A 23486-nucleotide genomic window follows, 5' to 3' on the forward strand; every position below is an offset into this window, starting at 1 on the left:
AAAAAGAAATGGATAATGAATTATAAAGTAAAAGAAGAAATGAAGAGTGAAATCATTAGAATGAGGAAGTGATTACGGTAAGACTTGCAAAGAATAAGACTGTCTTATGTCACATGATGATGGCGGAGAAACACTAATTCCATCAGTATATTTAGTTTTGCAGCCTAATAGTCCAAGATTGTACAGGAGAACACAAAGGTGAAATAGAATGATTCAGTGAAGAAAGAAATGCGGGGAGTGGCAGTAAGACATGAGAAGTGAGGAAAACCCCTTTAGAAATGTTAGTGGAAAAGAAGTGAAGAAATATCATTCACCAGTTACACATTATTGGGACATCAGCAAAATTGTTGTTTAGAGGAAGACCATGATGTATAATACTAACATCTGGGTACCAATTGTTATTATATATTATTCAGCACCTGAGAACCCTTAGGCACCTGAAAATACAAATAAAGTACATGTGATCCCTGCCCCAAAGTACTTACAATATGGTTTCATAAAACATCTGACAAAGAGTGGGGAGGAAAGCAGGGGAAAGGAGGTGGTGGAGAAAAGATAGGTGTTATATCAATATATTGAACAAGGTTTGTTCAAAATAAATATACATTTGAGAAAAGTTTGTGTTGATTCACTTCTTGTGCATATCACAATAGAAGTAGATCTTAGGGAGTGATTTTAGAGGAGAGAGTAGTGGCTTGGCAAAACAATTCAGGGAGGGAATTCCATGCAAAGGTGGCACTGTGACAAAAGGTACAATGATGGATATGGGGGGGAAATGGACAAACAAGACACTGGATCTGGCATCATTAGTGGAGTAGGCAGAGGCATAATGCAATAAGAGACTACGGTCTTGTCTACATGGGAAAGTGTTACCAGTTATACCAATAAAAAGAACAGGAGTACTTGTGGCACCTTAGAGACTAACAAATTTATTAGAGCATAAGCTTTCGTGGGCTACAACCCACTTCTCCGAAGAAGTGGGTTGTAGCCCACGAAAGCTTATGCTCTAATAAATTTGTTAGTCTCTAAGGTGCCACAAGTACTCCTGTTCTTTTTGCGGATACAGACTAACACGGCTGCTACTCTGAAACCAGTTATACCAATATAGTTGTACAGGTATACTTATACCAGAATAACCCACCCCATGTGGACACTCTTATTCCAGTATAAGAGTGACTTTTTCAGTTTAGCTTAAACCCTTCCTAAGCAACATAAGATAAACCTTAAAAATACACTGTTATACCACAATAAGAGTGTCTACGTGTGGGGTTATACTGGTATAAGTATATTGGTTTACATTCACACCTTCGGCTATAAAAAAAACAAAAAAAACCCCTTTCCCATGTAGACAAGACTTAAGGGGAGAATTTTCCAGAACACCTATGTTACTTAGGCACCCAAGTCCCATTTTTAAGAGATTTACACATGTAGCCTCCTAAGTCACTTAAGTAATTTTGAAAGTTTTATCCTAAATCAGATACATAGGCATGGATAAAGGCAGAGAAGGGAGCAAGACTGGGGTAGTGGTGAATAGGGAGCCAGCCGAAGGAAAGGGAGAATCAGAGAAGATATGACTGACTGGCAAGGGAGCTGATTGTAACAGCTTGTCTGTTGTACCGGTTGCAGCTGACTGTTGCTTAATGCACTGCCCAAATTTTGTTTTGCTTGCCTGTTGAGGCTTTTTCTAGCTTGTCTTTAATAGTGTACATCTTTTGAGTGCATGCCTTAAGAAATACCTTGATACTGTTCCTCAGAAAGTGTCCTTCTAATACTTGGTTGTCTTGCTAACATTAAATATAAGATGTTTAGATGTGTAAAATAAGGTTCCTCCCCTTTTAAATGTCATTGATTATAATAAGATAGCTTTTGGTTCTTAAACTTACAGCTTTCACTGAATCATATCACTCATAATTCAGTAACCAGTTATAAACTAAATCAATAACAAAAGGTGACCCTCAAGAGAAACCCATTTTTCCTACCAGCAAATGACTTAAACCCCTATCCTTCAACTACATGCACACTGTGGAAGCAGAGAAAGAACTGACAGGAAGGGGATTGCAATGCATGACAGTTTGTTAGCAAGAGTCAGGCTAACTGTAACCCTAATAATGCGAGATTTGTAGAAGCGAGGAATGTGTGAGGCGAGTGGGAAAGAACTGTGTGAGAAGTTGTTGCGACCTTGTGTAGATAATGTGTAGATAATATGGAATGTAGACTGAGTCTACATTAGTGAGCAAAACAAGATATCAGAATGCCCTATGTATAAACAAAATGCAGCTGTTGCTCACTATTGTCTGTAACAAAAGGTATAAATGCTTGCTGTAATTGTTTACCTGTTGAGAGACCTGTTTAGCTCTCTCCCTCTATGCAATTGATAGAGAGAAAATAAAGTATCTGACTTGCTGTACCCAAACAAAAAGTGAGAACTCTGTTATTCTCCGACAATCTGGGGGCTCGTCCGGGATGGCAACGCCCGCAGAGACACCGGCAGCTGCTACAGATCGTTCCCCTTCGAACCCCATGGTGCCACAATAGAGGTAGGAGACCTTTTGAAATCTCTATTGGGGTGTCGGAGGAGGACTGTCCGTGGGGCCGTCAGTCCCTGTTGGGCTCACGCCATCCGAACTTATTGACTGTGCAGCAAGATTCTGGGGAATTGTTTTGCCGCCCCCAATAAGGTAGTTGTATGCGGTTCTGGGGAACTGTTAGTTTGGCCGCCCCCATATGCATAAGAGAGATGCATAGGTATGCACCGGTGCTGAGGGGTTTTTACCACCTCAAGAGGGGTTGTTACCGCCTCATAGTGTATTGAGTCCGGACATAAGGTACAAATGCATCGTGGTATTTGGAGATAGAGGCCTTGGTGTGTGTGTGTGTGTGTGAGTGAGAGAGAGAGAGAGAGAGAATTGAGAGTTACCGGAAGACGCCCAGAGTACTCTGCGAAGTCTTTTGGCTCGTGACCAGAACTACTCTAACGCAAGCCTGGTAACTAGAGGATCTTTTAGGAGATCCGACCCACGGTGGGCTAACTCGGTCTGGCATCGTCCAGCGAGGAAGCTACCTGGGTCTAGGAGTGTGTGAACCCATCTTCCCTCCCCTTCCCTCTCTGTGTGAGCCACTGACAGTCTGATCATCTCGCTGGATGCAAAGAGAGTGAGCGGCGCCGTCTTCTGAGACTAGCTGACGCTCTTTGCTGAAGGGAGGTGTAGGAGGGTCGTGGCCATCCTCGTTAGTCTCTCCTGTGTGAATACCCTGTAGGGAGAGATCCTTAGTTTATGTGCCGCTAGCGCGGACAGGGCATCCTCCCTGTGTGTGTGATTGGAAAATGGGTGGGGGACAGTCTAATATTCCCTCTCACCCCCTAAGGGTACCCCAGCTTATTTCATGTATGTACATTATGGTCCTAAAACCTGCAGGTATTTAGACAATTGGAATATTTACACGTGTGAAAATCCATCTAAACAATGCCCACTAGAAGGTACCTTCAATCTAGATAAGATCATACATCTCAGAGGAGCTTTTAATCACCAAAAAGCCTCTGACACACAATGGGAGCAATTTGTCTATTGAGGAAAGGAACGGGTTAATTTGAAATTCAGCTTGGTCCAGAGATAAAGAGAAAGTTGATCTGCATTCAAGGTCAAGAATCAATGCAGACCAGGCTAAGTACAAAGAAAAACTGCTTTCGGCCCCAGCTGGCTGTGAAAAAAAATATATAGACAGAGTCAAACCAAAGGCAATACAAGTTACAGTGCTGAGATTACATTTGCAAAGCTTAACTGTCCAGTGAGATCCAACAATCTGCCTTTGCGACCCTGGAGCCGGCGTGGTTTGGGGACGCTGAAGAAGCCACAGGCAGCCGGCCTGGACTGGAATCTCTGAAAAGACGCCCCAGGAGACCCCAGGGCGTAAAAGAACTGCCCTCCCAAGAGAGGAAGCAAGTTGGAGATTGCACAGCACCTTCTCTGAACGTTGTACACAGATGTGGCCAGTCTGGATGTACGTGTGTGAGTATGAAAGTGCGCCTACTCTCAGCTGCAGTAAGTCTGAGAACCGGAGAGGGATTTAGCATTCCTCTCTCCACCCCGGTTGACTGGGAAGGGTGTCAGGTGGATCTACCCCAGTCGTAGCAAGACTGGGCAATAGAGAAGTTGGAGAAAAGGGAAGAGTTGTGTACTTGATAACTAGAATTGAGCAATTAAGAGCATAGATCATGAACCAGGCAGCAACTCAAACCTACGCCCAGGGCAAGTTGCAAGCCTTGAGACAGGACTTCCAGGCAGAAAAGGAAGCACTGGCTAAGCAAGTACCGGTCCTTCAGGGACTTGTCAGAATTTAACCATTTGTGCTCAGTATATGCTGTAAGAGCAGTGTGTTTGCCACAAAAGAAAATTGAATAGTTAAACGCCAATGGGCCATGCGTTTTGCCCAGGTGGCAAGCTTCACGAGGGAGGACTTGGGTAGCCTTGGGAGTAAGAATGTTTAAGGGAAGAGACCAGGAAGGGTGGGGGCTACTTGAGAAGCCCACCCTCCTAGCTAAATTGGTAGTGGAACAAGCCGGTGCCCATGGAAGGGACGGTTGAGCGAGAAAAGCAGGATCGGGCCCAACCGGGCAGGCAACAGATAGAGAGATTGGAAAACAGGTTGGAAACTTTGAGGGCATAGTGGAAGGAAAGGAGTAAGTAATTATAAGCATGGGGATTTCAAATCCCCAGGACAATAATTGGAATGGTAAAATCTGAGTTGATTGGGTGTCGTTTTGGGAGACAAGCAAGTGATTTAAGAAAAGAAAGTGAGAAGTTAACTCTGTGGTTGCTAGAGGGAATCAAGCAGTGAAACTTGATAGGAATGTCTGTAAGTAATTCAGGCAAGAGGTTATTTAAGTGGAATTATTCGACTATGAATACGTTAGTCGAATTTACTGAAGAACACTCCTGCTGTGTACAATCTGTGTTTTATAAGTTTGAGATGAATTGGTATTGTTTTAAAGTTGCAAAACTGAGAATACTTTTGCCAGACACAGGAAACTAGTGTTGTTTAAGGTATTTAGCATTTAATCCTTAAGGTGACTTAATGCTTTACAAGATTTAAAATGTTTTAACTAAAGACCAAAGGTTGTGGCTGCAGCAGGGTAGTCAAAGCCAGGAGAATAAAAGATTTGAATTTGTTTTGGGGTAACAAAATAGCAGATAAAAGATCTGGTAAAGAGAGAGAAGGACAGTGCCCCTGACTCTGTGTGGTCAAACTGTCTTACTAGGGGTGCATGGAGATTTTGTAAGCACAAAAGAAATAGTTACATCTTGTGTAGAAATTGATGTGGCTAGTGTTGTGGAAATTGAATTGTGGAGAGGATGTGCATTTTCCCCAGAACATGTGCAGTGTATATTGTAGCAGAGGTAAAAGAAATGCAAACCTACCAATATAGGTTGTGTTGTCTTTTTCAGATCACTGTGTGTTTGAAAGCAGAAGTTAGAAGTAAAAGGCAATCAAAAGTCTGGGAAAGTTAATTGTGTCCCTTTTTAAGTAAGAATCTTTAATCTGTGGATAGCTTTGGATCTGGAAGCAAGCCAGAAAGCATCTGTATTAATGCAATTTTCTAACTAATAAGGTAGAAGCCACTGAAACCTGGGCTGCCTATGAAACAAATACAAGGAAATATGGGGTAATTCCTCTGTTTTGCCTGAAATCAATAAGAGTATTTGTATATAAAGGAAATATTTTAAGCAATGACTGACTACCCAGAAGGGGTAGACCTCTATTCTTTTGTCTTTCAGATCATCAGAGAAAACGGATGCCAGCTGAACAGCATTCAACGTACCATGCATTTGCTGGTACAATAGGAATTATTTTTGTGTTCTTTGTCCTGTCTTGTGGTGTTTGTCTTGTGGCCAGAATTGTTGTGTTTAATATTTTCATAAGACAGTCTAGTTCAAAATTAAATAGAAGGATTAAATCAAAAAGCAGATACTTGTTTTATTCAACTTGGAATACAAAGTGTTTGGATAAATCAGGAAAATGTGATATACTTAAGTCTAATACATTTGCTTAAGTAAGAAAAAGAAACTTGGCCAGATTTTTTAATTGAAGAAAAATTGTTGTTAAAATTTGCATACCAACAGTCTTTGGAAGCAAGGACATGAAAGGTTAACTCACTCCCCATATTGCACATGGGATCCTTCTGGCTACCTCAGATTTCTAGCCAGAGGGTGGGGAAGGAGGAAAGCTATTGGACACCAGAGGTTGTACCGAGTGGACTCCTCAAAAGTGGGTGTGCTTGTCCTGGCTTGTTGCTCCAAAGCTCTGTAATAAAGTTATTTTACTGGAAGGGTGTATGTGGCATACATTGAATAATAAGACTAATGTACTGTATAACGGCAATGTGTATGTGTTCATTGTTGGGAAAAGGTGTAGGAGTGAAGAGTGGAAGTTTCCTTTGTAGGTTAAAAGAAGCCAAGAAGGGGAGAAGGAAAAAGAACAGAACGAGTTAACTGGAAAAAATATAGCTAGCAAGCTCAGTCCAAAGATAAGATGCTGGCCCCATCCAAGGACATTGTTCACAGCTAAGACTTGGCTGACAACCAAGAAAAGGGGGGCCTGAATGTGCCCAAGCAACTATGAGAGCTGAAAAACACTGCCAGGCATTAATGAAATGTGTTAGGTTTCTTTTCTCACAGATAAAAGAAGTGCTACCCAAAGACCCTAGTAGCCCTGCCATTCATTGAAACAAGGAGACTGAGTCTACGTAAAGTCCATCAACGAAAGACTGCTTTGGCTCCACACTGGAAAGGCCCTTTCCAAGTCCTGTTAACCACCAACACCGCTGTGAAGTGCCAAGGACTGCCTACCTGGACCCATGCTTCTCACTGTAAAAAGACCCCTCCACCTCGGGAGGACTCTCCGACTGATGATAAGCCTATTTCTCCTTCTAGCTCTGCTGTGCCTTCTGGACAGCAGGAAAAAGAAAAAAAAGACAAGGTGAAGTGCTAGTAACCTCTCCCTTGTCCACTGACAGACCTACTGTGCCTTTGGATTTTCCTAGAAGAAGCAAAACCATTACAGGGTGATGTGCTAGTAACCTCTCCCCTGTATGATGCTGAACCACACTGTTTCAGGAAAAGAGAAGACGGAACACTTGCTTCATTGAAACCACAAAGTCCAGGGATTCCTGACTACAAGAGACATTAAGAACTGACCCTGGTGAAGAAACAAAGAATTATACACTGGCAGGAAGAAACTTGTGGGACCCATGCTTGGGAATGTGGTATTGATTGGATTTTGGGGTTTATTCTACAGGCTGCGCCCTGTGTTTTGGATAAGTCCTTCAGCATGTATTGCCCTCCCTAATTGGATTTTAAATTATAAGTACCAAAGGCACCTTGTTGCCATTGCCCCTGCCATCTCCTCCATTACACTATTACCCCTGTAACACATCCAAATACAGACAATGCCATATATTTGATAAAACCAATGGCCAAGGCCTTCACACTTTAGTGATTTATTTAAATATTGTTTGAAAAAAATATTTTTAAGGTTCAGGATATCCCATATAAGCGAACAATTGAATGGAAAAGAATGGATCAGTGGAGATAAAAGTATATGATATCACTACCAGTGAACCCCAAGAATCTGTAATTGCAATTGATGGGTTCTATAGTGAAGTAGATATGATGGCTGTTCCTGGAATTTGCACTGTGTTAAATGAGAGAGGCCCTTATTGTTATTTGGTCACCCAATTAGTGAATAATTAAACGAATACCCAAAGAGTTTGTTTTGCCACTGGAAATTTTACCTGCATAGAAATTATTCCAGTGACTAATAATGTTACCTGTACCTTATTGCAATACACCCCCTCTTATGCCATTAATATCAATGCCTCCTGGAAGTACATAAAGGTGTTCAACCAACAGATGTGGTATAGTTCTGCACCAAAGAGAGATGTATTAGGATATCAATGGACTGTGATTAACACTACACTAGGGACTGTTAAATTTTCATTACCCTTATCCAGTTTCCAGATCACCTCTACATACCCAAATTGCTCACAGGGGGCTGCCATTAGATTAACACAACAGAGGGCTTGGGTTATTTCCTCTAGAAAGAAGAGAGACTTGACCAGATCCCTTTGGGATGGGGCCAATAGTGCAGCAGCAGTTTGGAATATTTTTAAGAACCAAAAACATGATGAGAAATTGGGGCACAGCTAACCCAGCTACAGGCTGGAATTGGTGAGTTACATGTTATCTCCGCCCTTAGTTCTATGACCCAGAAGTTGCTGACAGAGATGGTATTGAATATCACTGAGGCTGGAAAGGCATTGCAGTGGGATCTAGCATGTTCAGAAATTCAGGATTTCCTGAATGACCAGCTAATGGCCATTCGGAATGATCTAGAGCATCAGGCTTGGCCCACTGCCCTTACAGACACATCAGGAGTACCATCTGATCTGTGGCCAGGGAGACATACTTGGAGACTTTCTGGGTGGAAGTGCGGACGTTCTCAATGCTCCTTCCAAGCATATGGACCGGTTGGGGGGATGTGGGCTCCCACATACCGAATCCTGCCGGGTCCATGGGGAGGATGCATGTGGGATTGGGTAATTCACCGAGACATCTGGGAAATTAGACTACCTGGTATGCCCAATCGGTTTTTAGTCAGTGCTCCTGGGATTACACCTGACATTTGGATGGGGTTAGGGAGTCAATGGACATTTTCGCCGTTAGAACCCCCACAGCTTCAGTGTATCCGTAAACTGAAGCCAGGAGCAGTTGTTACTCTTCATGACTACGTTTGCTGGGAGGGTAGGGGACAAGGAACTACCCTGACAGGACACTTACTTTTTCAAGCTAATGATAGCTGTGTGTATGTTAAAGCCACCACATTGCAAGACATACATTTTAATCTCATTACCACTGCAGGCAATCATATTATTTACTGGCCTGCAGATAGAATTTTCCAAGTAGCCCTTAGGTTCCAGATACCCTTTAATTGGACTAGTTTAGTGCCTGATCGATTTCAAAATTTGCTTTCACTGTTACCAGAGTTTCAGAGAATCTCTGAAATACAAGGGCAAATTCACATGCTTCAAAATATATATCAAGTTGAAAAGTATGCCTTTCATACAGCTTGTAGAGTGTCTATTTTATGTACTAAGTATGATGTATTGTGCTTTATGACTAAAACTGTACAAAAACCCCATCATATTATTGCTATGGGAATGTTATTGCTTGTATTGCTATTAGTTAGTTTAGGATTATTTTATTGTTGTTGAGGATGTAATAATAGTAGTACCTTTCATGTTCATGCTAATCATGCATTGTCATTATATCCAATCATAACTCCTAAGGTTGAAGCATCTGATGTAGAATCTGAATTCCAAGACTTAATGCAAATAGAGATTTGAGAATGTTTGTTGTACTAGTAGTACAAAAGGGGGGGTTGTGGAAGCAGAGAAAGAACTGACAGGAAGGGGATTGCAATGCATGACAGTTTGTTAGCAAGAGTCAGGCTAACTATAACCCTAATAACGCGAGATTTGTAGAAGCGAGGTATGTGTGAGGCGAGTGGGAAAGAACTGTGTGAGAAGTTGTTGCGACCTTGTGTAGATAATATGGAATGTAGACTAAGAGTCTACATTAGTGAGCAAAACAAGATATCAGAATGCCCTATGTATAAACAAAATGCAGCTGTTGCTCACTATTGTCTGTAACAAAAGGTATAAATGCTTGCTGTAACTGTTTACCTGTTGAGAGACCTGTTTAGCTCTCTCCCTCTATGCAATTGATAGAAAATAAAGTATCTGACTTGCTGTACCCAAACAAAAAGTGAGAACTCTGTTATTCTCGGACAACACTGATGGACCCTTGCATCTGTATGGAATTGAAGTCAATGTGCTGGGCTCTCTGCCCAGGCCAATGCAGTAGCAGGATTGGGGCCTTATTTAACTGCCCTGTCATCATCATTATTTACCATTTGCCAGTTTGTGTGCCATCTGCAGATTTTATCAGCAATGATTTTATATTTACTTCCAGATCATTGATGAAAATGTTCAATAATGTCAGGCCTAGTACCAATCCCTTCAAAGCATCACTAGAAACACCCGCACTGGGTAGTGATTCCCCACTGACATTTACAGTTTCAGATGTGGCAGTTAGCCAGTTCTTAATCCATTTTAATGTGTGCTTTACTGAGGTTGTATAGTGCTGATATTTTATTCAGAATGTCATGTGGTACTAAGTCAAATGCCTTCAAAAAGTCTAAGTACATTAGATCTATGCTACTGCCTGCATCAACCAAACTTGTAATCTCATCAAATATTGAAATCAGGTTTGACAGGACATTTTCTGTAAAACCATGTTAATTGGCATTAATTGTATTCTCATCCTTTATTTTAATCAATTGAATCCTGAAACAACTTTTCAGGTTTTTTGCCTGGGATCTCAGGCTAATCGGTTTATAGTTACTCAGGTTATCATGCTTCCCTTTTTTGAATATAGGCACATTTGCACTTTTCCAGTCTTCTGGAATTTCCCCATTGTTCCAAGATCTATTAAAAATTAACATCAGTGGGCCAGAGATCTTCTCAGCCAACTCTTTCGGGACTCTCAGGTGTAAAGTTGTCCAGCCTGCCAATTTAAAAATGTTTATCCCTATAAGATATTATTTAATATCCTCCTTATTTGCTAATTAATTGAACTGGAAAGTACTTCTTCATCCTTATGTAATACAAGTACATCACCCTGCTTCTTTTCAAATGAAAAATATAAATATTTATTGTAAAAGCATGGCCCTCTACCACTTGAGCTAAAGGACCAGCTATGTTAGCAAGGAAACTGAATGGGAAATGTTTGTATTGACTGTGCACTCCATTTTGTATTATGTGCTGAACACATGTTTAAACTTGCCTAAGGGTGACTTATTGCAATGTATTCCTGGTAGCTGCCCAGCTCAGGAAACAGGCATGACACTTGTTGAATGACTATTCTAGAGAAACCATCATGACTAGAGCCAGACAAATAATGGATTTTTCTGTTCACTGGTAATTCCAAAAAAAAGTTTCTTTTTGGGTCAAACTGAAAACAACATTTTTCAGAATTCCCACTGAACTGAAAAGTTGAAAAAAATTCAGTTCAAACTAAATCCAACATATTTCAGTAAAGCCCACATCCTCCTTCAGCCATTTTGTGAATCTTTTCCGTTGCTTTTTGTCAAAATGCTTGAAAATCTGAACAAAATTTTTTGTATCAAATGTTTTGTTTCAACATTTTTGATTTCATTGAAACTGGTTGGCACAAATTCATGAATAGTTTCAGCTGACATAACATCACATTTGTTGACAAATTATGCATCCAAAAATTTTATGTGCTCTAATCAAGACAGCAATCTGGGACTATCAACTTTGAATTACTCTCAACTAGTGGCTCACCCTCATGGAGCAATAGGTTTTCTGCACAGGTTTTGAGGCTATCGTGAATTGGGGGAGGGGCCTAGACCTTTCTAGCTAAGCACATGGCCGAAGGAGACAAAGATTGTACTTAAGAAAGGTTGCTGCTCTGAGCAGAGGGGGCCAGCTATTACCACATGTAAGAAGGATTTGACTGAGAGAGATGGCAGAAGGGATTCTGCCTGTCCTGAACTCCGACAAATCTCAGACTCACAAAAGGAGTGAGCTCAGACTAGAGGAAAGTGCATCTCAGGACTTATTAGTTAAATTAGTGTAATTTACCTTTCAGCTTTGAATGAATCTCTGCTAGTAAAGGTCTCCACTAGAGTTGAGCACATTTAAATTATAGGGTAAAAAGTTCCATGAACTCAAACTAGCTCTGTGAATCCCATGAACCAAAAAATATAGTTTGTGGAGTTCATAGAACTTCAGATCCCACATCCTTTGTCTTGGTGTAGTTAATACTTTACATGAAGTTCATACCTACCAACAGATGCATAAAAAAAACAGATTGTAAATTTGTACAAGTGTATACAAATTGTTTTGGGTGGCAGGGGATGGGGGGGAAAGCAGCAGCAGAAACATAATTTGTATACATTTGCATAAAGAGCCAGACACAGTTAGAAAGATGGATGGAAGGAAGGAAAGGAGAAGAGAAAGGGGGATGGAATGCGATCTCAGTATTTCAATGCGTCCCTCTTTAAGAGCATTTAATTCTCCTTCATCTTTATAAGTCCAGAGGATCTTCAATTACATTACTATTGACCTATAAATACATTACTGTTATCTCTTCTGGAACACTAAATGTGCTGTAATAAACAGCTCCATCAGAGATATCCCCCACTGGATTTGCTAGTTGTATTACAACTTTCAATTTTGTTAGATAACCCTATGGGAAAAGATAGCTAACCTCCTATAGTGTTTCCTCCCAACTGTTTCTCCTCACTCTAGGAATTGAATTCTCTTTGGACTATGCTGGTATTTAGGACCAGATCACAGCCACTGCTATGCATTGGTCTTGTCACAGAGCAGTAGAAAACCCACTTAATCAGCTATCTAACGATTACCCCAGTGAGAGGAGATGCTTGGGTGGTAAAAAACTGCAGTAAGCCATACACACACCTTTTACCACCTGGTGTAGGGATATGGGAGGAGAACTGTTCCATTTGAGGGCCCTCAAGAATCTGCACAACTTAAGAGGCACTCTAACTTGTTCCTAAGGCCTGGATCCAGCAGACCCAGTGTTTTGTTGGGTTCATAAGAGCCAATCCTTAAGGGTTGGACCTCACCATCTAACCCTTACTTTCCACGCATTATGTACTGCTGTTATTCCTGATCAATATGTAGCTAAGAAACAATTTTTTAAAATAAATTACAAAAGGAGAGAAAAGCAATAATGCACACACTCCAAAGTGAAATGGAGCTATCAATGTAGTTTCCACTTTGTTACTAATAAACAAATTCAGTTCTCTCTTTTGGTATGACAATGTTTTTATGGCCCAGAAAAATAAAATTTCCTTTCTCCTGTTGTTAAAAATAAATTTTCTTGGGCTCAGTTGCCTCCTCCTCCAGGAAAACCTGTGGGAGAGAATTCAGTGTGGCAGAAAAACCAGTGTGGCTTTCCTCCTGGAGTTTTTCTGGAATTGTTCCATTGAGGGGTGGGATTTGTCACTTCATCAATCCAAAGTGGTTTTGCCCCCACGACCGGGCTCCCCTGAGGATTCTTTAGGATACCCGGGCCATCAACACAGAGGCCTTATCCTTCCACATACGGTTGGGGGCCCTTGTTCAGCCCCTTCAGCTTTCTGAACACACATTTCAATTGGACCCACACTTAAAACGTTTCATTGCATTGGGTAATGCCTCCAATACCTACCCACATAAAAAAACCTAATTGGTTTCAAGACTGAGCTTGATAAGTTTATGGAGGGGATGGTATGATGGTAGGGTTGACAACTTTCTAATCACACAAAACCCAACACCCCTGCCATAAGGCCCCACCCCTTCTCCAAGGCCCTGCCCCCCCCCCACCCTGACTCACTTTAACTGGGATAAGGCAGGGGGTTGGGGTGCAGGAGCGGGCTCCAGGCTGGGGCAGGGGTGTGGGGAGGTGAGGACTCCAGCTGGGGGTGCAGGCTCTGGGGTGGGGCTGGGAATGAGGAGTTTGGGTTTCAGGAGGGGGCTCCAGGCTGGGGCAGGGGGTTGGGGTGCAGGGGGGTGTGAGTTCTGGGGTGGGGCCAGGGATGAGGCATTTGGGGCGTGCAAGGGGACTCTGGGCACAGGGGTCAGGAAGGGTTTGGGGTGCAGGACCCTGGCAGTGCTTACCACAGCTCCCAGAAAGCAGCCGCCAGGTCCCTGCAGTACAACCCCTAGGCACATGGGTGGACAGGGAGGCTCCACATGCTGCCCTCGTGCCCACAGATGCCGCCCCCACAGCTACCATTGGTCACAGTTTCCGGCCAATAGGGGCTGCAGAGCAAGCACTAGGGGACGGGACAGCGTGCAGAGCCTCACTGGTGCCTAGGGGCTGGAACTGGTGGTTGCTTCTGGGAGTCACACAGAGCTAGGGGAGGCAGGGAGCCTGCCTTAGCTCCGGCCCCCCACTGCACCACCAACCGGACTTTTAACGGCCAGGTTGGGAGTGCCGACGGAGCCACTAGGGTCCCTTTTCGACCGGGTGTTCCAATCGAAAACCAGACACCTGGCAACCCTATATGATGGGATTGCCTTCAATGGCATATAGCCACTCTGACTGTTAGTAGCAAATATCCCCAACAGCTGGTGATAGGACACTAGATGGGGAGGGCTCTGAGTTACTACAAAGAATTCTTTCCTCTAGGTGTCTGGCTGTTGGGTCTTGCCAAAATGCTCAGGGTCCAACTGATTGCTGTATTTGGGGTCAGGAAGGAATTTCCCCCCAGGTCAGATTGGCAGAGATCCTGGGGGGTTTTCACCTTCTGCTGCAGCAGGGGACACAGGTCTCTTGCAGGTTTTAAGTAGTGTAAATAGTGGATTCTCTGTAACTTGAAGTCTTTAAATCATGATTTCAGGATTTCAGTAACTCAGCCAGAGGCTATGGGTCTATTACAGGAGTGGGTGGGCGAGGTTCTATGGACTGCATTGTGCAGGAGGTCAGATTAGATGATCATGATGGTCCCTTCTGCCCTTACCATCAATGAGTCTACCAGGATTTACCTTTTGTGGAGGGAGTTGCTGAAAAATTCACATTCATTTTTTGCTGGCTTTTCTGAAGGGCTTAGTATGGAGAGAGGAATGATTGGAATCCCCATATCCTCCATTTCCAGCTTGCCACCTGCTCAGCAGCAGATGAGTTACCCCCATGGGGGTAACTCAGTTGAGATTGTAGCAGGAAGCAACTCATTCCACAAGGGCAGCTGACCTCTCCCTCTCAAATGAGGGACTAGGAGATATGCACAGAAGATGCCCTCTATGCTTTTATTATTGAAAGAATGATCAAGACCATTGTCATATACAGAAAAAAAAAAAAAAAAAAGATGAATTGCTATCTGGGGGATGAAGTTACATGCACAGTGAGTGTGGCAGTGGTACAGCATATAAAGGAACATTCCACAGCTGTTATGAATCTTAGTCTGAGAACAAGATGGCAGAGGATCTGTGTATTCTGTTTCTTCTGTACAGAGTCTATTAGGGCTGTCAAGCGATTAAAAAAAATTAATTGCGATTAATCGCACAATTAAAAAAACTAATTGTGATTAATTGCACTGTTAAACAATAGAATACCATTTATTTAAATATTTTTGGATGTTTTCTACATTTTCAAATATATTGATTTCAATTACAACACAGATACGAAGTTTACAGTGCTCACTTTATATTTTTGATTACAAGTATTTGCACTGTAAAAAAAAATATAAAAGAAATAGTATTTTTCAGTTCACCTAATACAAGTACTGTAGTGCAATCTCTTTATCATGAAAGTGCAACTTACAAATGTAGAATTACGTACAAAAAATAACTGCATTCAAAAATAAAACAATGCAAAACTTTAGAGCCTACAAGTCCACTCAGTCCTACTTCAGCCAATCGCTCAGACAAACAAGTTTGGTTACAATTTGCAGGAAATAATGCTGCCCGCTTCTTGTTTACAATGTCACCTGAAAGTGAGAACAGGTGTTCGCATAGCACTGTTGTAGCCGGCATTGCAAGATATTTACGTGCCAGATGTGCTAAAGATTCATAAGTCCCTTCATGCTTCAACCACCATTCCAGAGGACATGCTTGGTACAGAGAGGGAACTAGGTGATACCACAGTGAAATGCTTTCCACTCAGAGTTGCACTGAACACAATATCCCCTCACAGGTCTATTGTGCACTGCTCTGTCTCTGCTATCATCTTGCAGATGAGATATAAAACCAAAGTCCTCACTCCCCACTTAGGGATATAAAAGATCTCTTGGCACTTTATTGACTACATGTGTTCAGAAAATATTCTGGCCTGACCAGCTTCAAAGTTACGTAATTACATCTTTCTCACCTAAAATTTTTTCCTGTAGTTTCAGTTAGATATAGGATTGTTTGGTGCCACCTCCTGTAGATTGCTGTGTAGTAGTAGTAGATCTGTGCTCTGTAAAATAGCTGAAACCCCTGAGGGAGCTGTCCGTCAGCGGTGAATGACAGGATTCCTTTGTACACTCTGTAAAGCACCTTTGGATTTTTGGCATGAGAAGGTACTACATAAATTAAGATATTACTAATAGCTGAAAGCCCATGATGTGGGCCAAGTAATCCACCATTGATTGTATGGAGACTGTAGAGATGAAGTTGTTGCATGCAAACTAACTGTAGAGTAAGGGTCATGATTGGTTGAGTTGCATCTGATATCACAATGGTCTAGGACTCTTCGCACGGCCTTACACCCATGTTATGTACAGCTACAGTAATTCATAAAGTCAAAATAGCTGAGAACTTAAACGTTGGATGGCAACAGACAGCAAAGCCATGTGATGCCTGCCTGACCTTTGTGATATTCTAAACAAAAATCCTCTACTTGCAGCTGTTTCCACTGCTTCACACTAACTCAACCACCATTCTGGGCTTCAGCATGACACACAGAGTTACAATCCTGCAATCTTACATAGAGTAGTAAAATGAAATCTATTGCACAGGTGTGGCAGTTGGTACAATTATCTAGATTAATGGTTATATTAATAAGTGTTCCCTTTTCACATTTCATGACATTTCTCGCCTGCGTGCAGCTCCTATTCTCTATGGATAACCTCAGCCCCTGCATATTATATTGCTGACTTCAGGATGCATAATCTAGTTGCATGTATATTTCCTACAGGTACAGTTTTTTTGCTTTCATCTCTGCAGTTGCATATATTTGATGATAGTGCAGATTAGAGCCACCCTGGGAAGGAAACACATTTCATGGCTCTGGCAATCAGTCACCTGAAGTGTGTCTTACTCATGTATACAATCCATTCTTTCCTATGTGCCACATAAGAGGATACTCAAGGGGTTGACTTAGCAGACATCTACATTGCAAATCCAAAAACACACACAAACCACCATGGCAGTGAGTCTCACAGCTGGGGTCAACTAACTTGGGCTCATAGGGCTTGCTCTAGCAGACTAAATTAACAGTGTAGACATTCCTTCTCAGGTTGAAGCACAGGTGCTGGAACTAGGAGTCCTGGGGGTATGGCAGCATCTCTGGGCTTGAGGTGGTTTCCATTATATACAGGGTTTACAGTTTGGTTCAATGGCTCTGAGCATCCCCACTACACAAATTGTTCCAGCACCCCTGGGCTGAAGCCCAGGCTCTGAGACTACGTGTGTGTGTGTGTGTGGGGGGGGGGTCTCTAAGCCCAGTCTCCATCCCAAGCAGAAATGTCTGCAGGGCTAGTTTTACCCCCAGGGCACTAGCCCTGTGAGCCTAAGTCAGTTGACCTGGGCTCCGTTACTTGCTGCTGAGGGTTTTTTTTCCCCCGCGCACTTTTATTTATATGAAAAGACTTTGCTCTAATGTCCTAAAATTTCCTCTCTCCTCATTGCTGTGTTGCACAGTTTGGCTGCCACCCTCCCACCCCAGAGGTGGCTGCATTTCAGTGATAGGTGAAGTGATTCCTCTGTGTGTATAATTTGTAAAGGTTATTTTGGGATGAAAGGCACTCTATAGTGACAAGGTACACTTATAGCATACCCATGTGTTGTCCTCTAGTAAGTGTGTGGATAAATGGGTGACTTTCTGATGGAAGATGAATGAAATGTTCCACAATTTCCTCAGTTAAATTTTTGCATCTGCTTTGTATGATGCAAGTAAGTGTTTCCCCTACATATACTTTAATATTTCATTCATAAATACATAAGAGCCTGAACACTGGATACATGTTGTTGCATTTGACAGGCTAATTGACCCATTTTTATTAATTGGCTGTGAGTTGTGCATAAAAGATCACCTCTCACATAAGCAGCTTTTAATGAATCCAGTCATTAATCTTCCTAAGTAGCTACTCTGTTCTAGCTTCCTCCAAGGCATTAGTTCACACAGCCTCCACTCTAGAGTCATCATCCAGCAACTAAGTCCCTTAAGACTAACTCATTTGCTGAACTGTGGCAGGAGCCTACTTCACAAGATAATCCTTGAAAAATGGGGGTGCAATATTTGGCCCAGTTGTTCCTTTACCTCACACAAGACAGCTAAATTAAATTCACCTCAGATTGCCCTTGAAAGATTTTAGGCTCCTAGAAACATAAGGTAACAAGAGGCAGTCAGGGCCTTTTAATTCTAACTTTCTATTACCGCACTGAAGCCACCCTTTAATGTAAAACATGTTTACAATCCCATTGTAGCAGGATGGTCACCCGCTCCTGCCCTGAGGGGTTTAAAACAGCCCAGGAGAGGGCCGTGGCTGGGGGCAAGCAGCTCCCAGGCTGATTGGGGAAGCAGGCACAGCTGTGACCACGCCCCAAACAGACCTCAGCTAGCCTTATAAAAGGGCTGTCAGCCAGCAGCTGAGAGAGAGTTTCCTCTAGCTGTGGAGGGAGATGAGCCTGGCTGCTGGGGAGCAGACCAGGGTACCTGAGGTGGAGCAGGGCTGGGGAAAGACAAGAGGCGCTGGAGAGTTCCTGCCTGGCAACTCCCCAGGCTGCTGGCCTTGTGCAAGGCCAAATAGGTACTGGGGTTGCAGGGGGTAGCCCAAGGGTAGGTGGAGGCAGCAGGTCCAACCCCCCCCTTGCCTGTGATAAGTGGCTTGTACACTGCAGTCTGCCCCAGTGAACAGGGGCTAGATGGTGACTGGCAGTAGCCTTATACTGAGGTAAGATGGGGATAGTGGGTGGGGGTTCCCCTGGGTGGAGAGACCCAGAAACTGTGGGGGTACTGCCAGGGGGCAGCCCCCAAGAGAAAAGGGCACTGGGGGCCAGGAGGGACATGGGGGCCAGCAAGAGGCAAGACACTGGCTGACAGAGGGCACTCCGGAGGATAGAAAGCTAATTCCCTGGATGACCATCAGGCGGTGCCATGGTGGTGAGTCTTGCCCCGTTACAGTCGTGCTGCAGTAAGACCATTTTACTTCTTCTAGTTTTCATTGACCTCTGTCAACATCCAGCATAAAAATGAATGCTCAGTCATAACACTGCATTACATATGGATGCATACACAGAAAACATGAGGCAGAATGATCTTGGGGCTATTTCTAACTCAGTCACAGATTTCCTATGTAACCTTTGGTAAGTAGCGTCATCACTTTAGGGTTCAGTTTTCCCCATCTGTATAATGGGGATAGTACCTCTTACTCTACTGGGGAAAGATATTATTCTTTAATGGGCCGAAGTGTGTAGCTCACAATGTGGCCCATGTTTAGGTTTGTGGAGATGCACTGACCCAGGAGACACTGTGCCCCCTCCAATTCCAGGGAAGGCATGAGAAGCAAACACACCCTACTACCCCTTTGGATGATGAAGCTTGCTCCACCCTGTCTCTGGCCTACATAGGGAAGCAGGGCCATGACTCAGCTATCTTCCCTGTCCTCATCACTGTACACCTGTAGAGACACAAGGGAGTAGTTCCTCTGCTCCTTCAGGTGCAAGGGCTGCTATTATGCCTAACTCTTGCTGAGGGCTAGTCTACACTTGGGGGGGGGGGGGGGGACTGATCTAAGATACGCAACTTCCGCTACGAGAATAACGTCGACTTCAGCTACGCATCTTAGATCGATTTACCTCAGGCCCTCACGGCATGGGATCGACTGCTGCGGCTCCCCCGTCGACTCCACTTCTGCCTCTCGCTCTGGTGGAGTTCCGGAGTCGACGGGGAGCGTGTTCGGGGATCGATTTATCGCGTCTAGATGAGACGCGATAAATCAATCCCCGATAGATCGATTACTACCCGCCGATCCGGTGGGTAGTGAAGACGTACCCCAAGAAGGGTAGGCAGGTAGCAGAAAATACACCTAGTAACCTCCTCCTCAGTAAGCTAGGGTTCTTAGTGGTTTGAGATCCTCTAAAGGAAGAGGTCACAAAGAATTACTATAACAGGCACATTTACGACAGAAAGAAGTGGGGTCAACATTGTCAAATGCGGGTGCGTAAATTTAGGTGTGTAAGAGGCCTGATTATCAGACTTTCCCCAATTTATTTCAGTGATGGCTACAAGTGCTCAGCAGAGTCGAAAATCAGGCTGCTTATTTTGGTGCCTAACTACAGACAACCATGTATAAAAGTTTTGGTCTGTTTCTAGCACACTGGAAAAAGGAAAAGGAAAATTCAACTCAACATGTTTTGTACAACATTTATACACTGGTGCAAATAGCAGGACAGCCTAGAATCCATCTTGTGCCTGTTTCCCTCCACCCCCATTCAATGGGACTTCTATACAGTATCTGAGATTAACTGAGTGGTCAGCCTAGCTCTTTTCACACTGCAGCTAATCCAGACATAAGCCCTGAATAACAACGAGGTCAAAAGAAAGCAGTAAAGTAAAACAAAAGTTCCAGCTTGTACAGCAATCTATTTAAGACTAGCTATGGGGCCTAATTCTCCACTTCACTGAAGTCAGTGGAGTTACTCCTCAATTAGAGTGGTGTAAATGAGAAGAGACTCAAGGTCCAGATCTATATAAGTGACACTCAGAGTATGCTCCTATTTCTTGCCTAGACAATGCTCAAAATTGTTCAAGTTACTACATTCTCTATACTCACTCCATGAATATGCAAGCTTTGGCCAATTAGCAAAAAGATAATAATGTACCCACTTCATCTTAACAACCCACAATGTAATATCTAGAAATACTCAAAACTTAAAGAAATCCATAATGCTGAACAACAGTACCTTAGAAGTGGAAAGTCTTTATTCTTATCTTTTGAATGGGCATAGCGTAGGCTGTAAAAGTGCAAACTTCCCACATACAGACCTCTACCAGCCTGGATCTTTCTTCTGAGATTACAAAAATTGTCAGTTATAAAAGTAATTTGTGATTTGTGTTTTTTGTGGCTTCTCTTTGTTTCCCTGTCAGAGTCATTTTTCTGCAGGGAAGTAAATAAATCTGCAGGGGACATAAATCCTGCGCATGCGCAGGGGCGCAGAATTCCCCCAGGAGTAATAATATGCATACATCTTGTTAACTCAAATAGTTACCCAGGCATTTCAGCTTGAACACAGTGGATTAGATAAAACAAGTTTATTAACTGTAAAGAGATTTTAAGTGAGAACAAGTAATGAGGCATAAGACAGTCAGAAATAGTTACAAGAAAAATAAAGATAAAATGCTTGCTGGTGTGTGATAGGGCCCGCTCTCTCTTGCCTCTGCTCAAGTCCACAAACAGCTCCGAGACCTTTTTGCTGGTAAGACACTCCATGCAGTTTATTGACCGCAGTGGTTTCCACCACCCTATACGCTATCTAGACTCCTAGGGAGCTCCTGAAGCAAGCAGAGAAGAGCAATCTCCCTTTCAATCTCCCAGGTCCTTCCTGTGCCTTTTGTATCATCTGCCTAATTAGCCTCTTAGTTCTCCTCAGCCCACTAGTTAGGCTCAGCTCCTCTTAATGAGGTCTGCTCTGGAGTAATTAATTAGAACAGTAGTGACCAGAGTGCTGGTTTAGTAACTTAACAACTGTAACTTAACTTTGCTTTGACTATATTATAGTTTTTTCTCACCACATACTTCAGAAGATTACGGACCAAACTCTGAGGTCAGAACCCCTCCCACAGAGTCCAACAGCTGCTTCCTTGTGTTTTCAAGTGCAGAGAATGTGATGGGCAGAGAGCAAGAGAGGTGTCTTGGAGTGTCTGCTCCTTCTTTTTATAATCCTGTCCCTGCTTTGAGAAGCATTTCCAGCTGGGAGCAAGGCGACAAGCAATCTGTGAGGAAGGAAACTCCAGACTGTTTCTTTGTTAAGAAGTAGACTTTTGCCCCACTCCCTTTCCTGCCAGAATATTGTCACTTAGTAGGTAACGGTCCATTAGCCTTGTTTACATCTGGCTAAGGTGTCATCTTGCCCTCTGTTTCCAAGGAACTGGTTTGGCCACTCCCCAGATTTATCTGGAAAATATACTTAGTTATGATTTCATCTTATAACTTCACACTGATCAATAGCTACATGGATTTTCCCATGATGCTATTGATCAGTAAATTATGAGTTTTTAAATAATACCTCATAAGGCTTATCTTGTACAAACATTATTACAATAGTGTGTAGGGTATATTCTGTCACATCCTGCCAAATAAAATAAAAAATTCTAAAGTGCTGTGTTGTTAATATATATTATAAGTCCACCGACAGCCTGCTAATCCGCACAATCAAAACATTTAACAAATGACTAGGGCTGTTAATGCATGAGATTAACACTAAAGAAATTAACTAGATTTAAAAAATAGTCGTGATTATTCCGTTTTAATCACATGATTAAACAATAGAACACCACTTTAAGATTACTATAAATATTTTGGAAGTTTTTTCTACCATTTCAAATATATTGATTTCAATTATAACACACAATGCAGAGTGTATGGTTCTTGCGTAATATTTTTGATTAAAATAGTATGTTTGTATTTTGATTAAAACAGTATTTTTCAATTCACCTGATACAAGTCCACTCAGTCCTACTTCTTGTTCAGCCTATCACTAAGACAAACAAGTTTGTTTACATTTATGGTAGATAATGCCTGCTTCTTATTTACAGCGTCACCTGAAAGTGAGCATAGGCGTTCGCATGCCACTGTTGTAGCCGGTGTTGCAAGGTATTTACGTGCCAGATGTGCTAAACATTAGTATGCCCCTTCATGCTTTGACCTGTAGGTTCTAAAGTTTTAGTTTTAGTTTTTGAATGCAGATATGTTGGGGGGAAAAAAATCTACATTTGTAAGTTGCACTTTCATGATAAAGAGATTACTCTACAGTACTTGTATGAGGTGAATTGAAAAATACTATTTCTTTTGTCTTTTTTTACAATGCAAATATCTATAATAGAGAATATACGATTAGAACTGTACATTTTGTATTCTGTGTTGTAATTGAAATCAATATACACCTCTACCCTGATATAAAGCGACCCGCTATAACACGAATTCGGATAAAATGTGGTAAAGCAGCACTCCGGGGGGGGCGGGACTGCATGCTCTGGCAGATCAAAGCAAGTTCACTATAACACGGTTTCACCTATTACGCGGTAAGATTTTTTTTTTTTGGCTCCTGAGGACAGCGTTATATTGGGGTAGAGGTGTATTTGAAAAGAGAAAACATCCACTAATATTTATAATAAATTTATATTTGTATTCTATTAAACAGTGTGATTAAAACTGCAACTAATCGTGACTATTTTCTCCAATCTCATGATTAATTGCTTTTAATCATTTGACAGCCCTACAAATTACCATATGTTAATATAAATATAAAAATTATAAAGTCTAGCTTAAAGAACATTAAAGTTGCAAAATCAAACAAAAGTTAAGAAATTCCAGAATCAAGATTGCTTGTGCATTTTTAATTCAGTCCCCTTGTGAATGTGCATTATGATAGTCTTTAATTATATGATCGCATACTATTTTTATATATATATATA

The sequence above is a fragment of the Terrapene carolina genome, unplaced genomic scaffold, assembly GCF_002925995.2.
Source record: "Terrapene carolina triunguis isolate 2854851 unplaced genomic scaffold, T_m_triunguis-2.0 Scaffold242, whole genome shotgun sequence".
NCBI lineage: Eukaryota > Metazoa > Chordata > Testudines > Emydidae > Terrapene > Terrapene triunguis.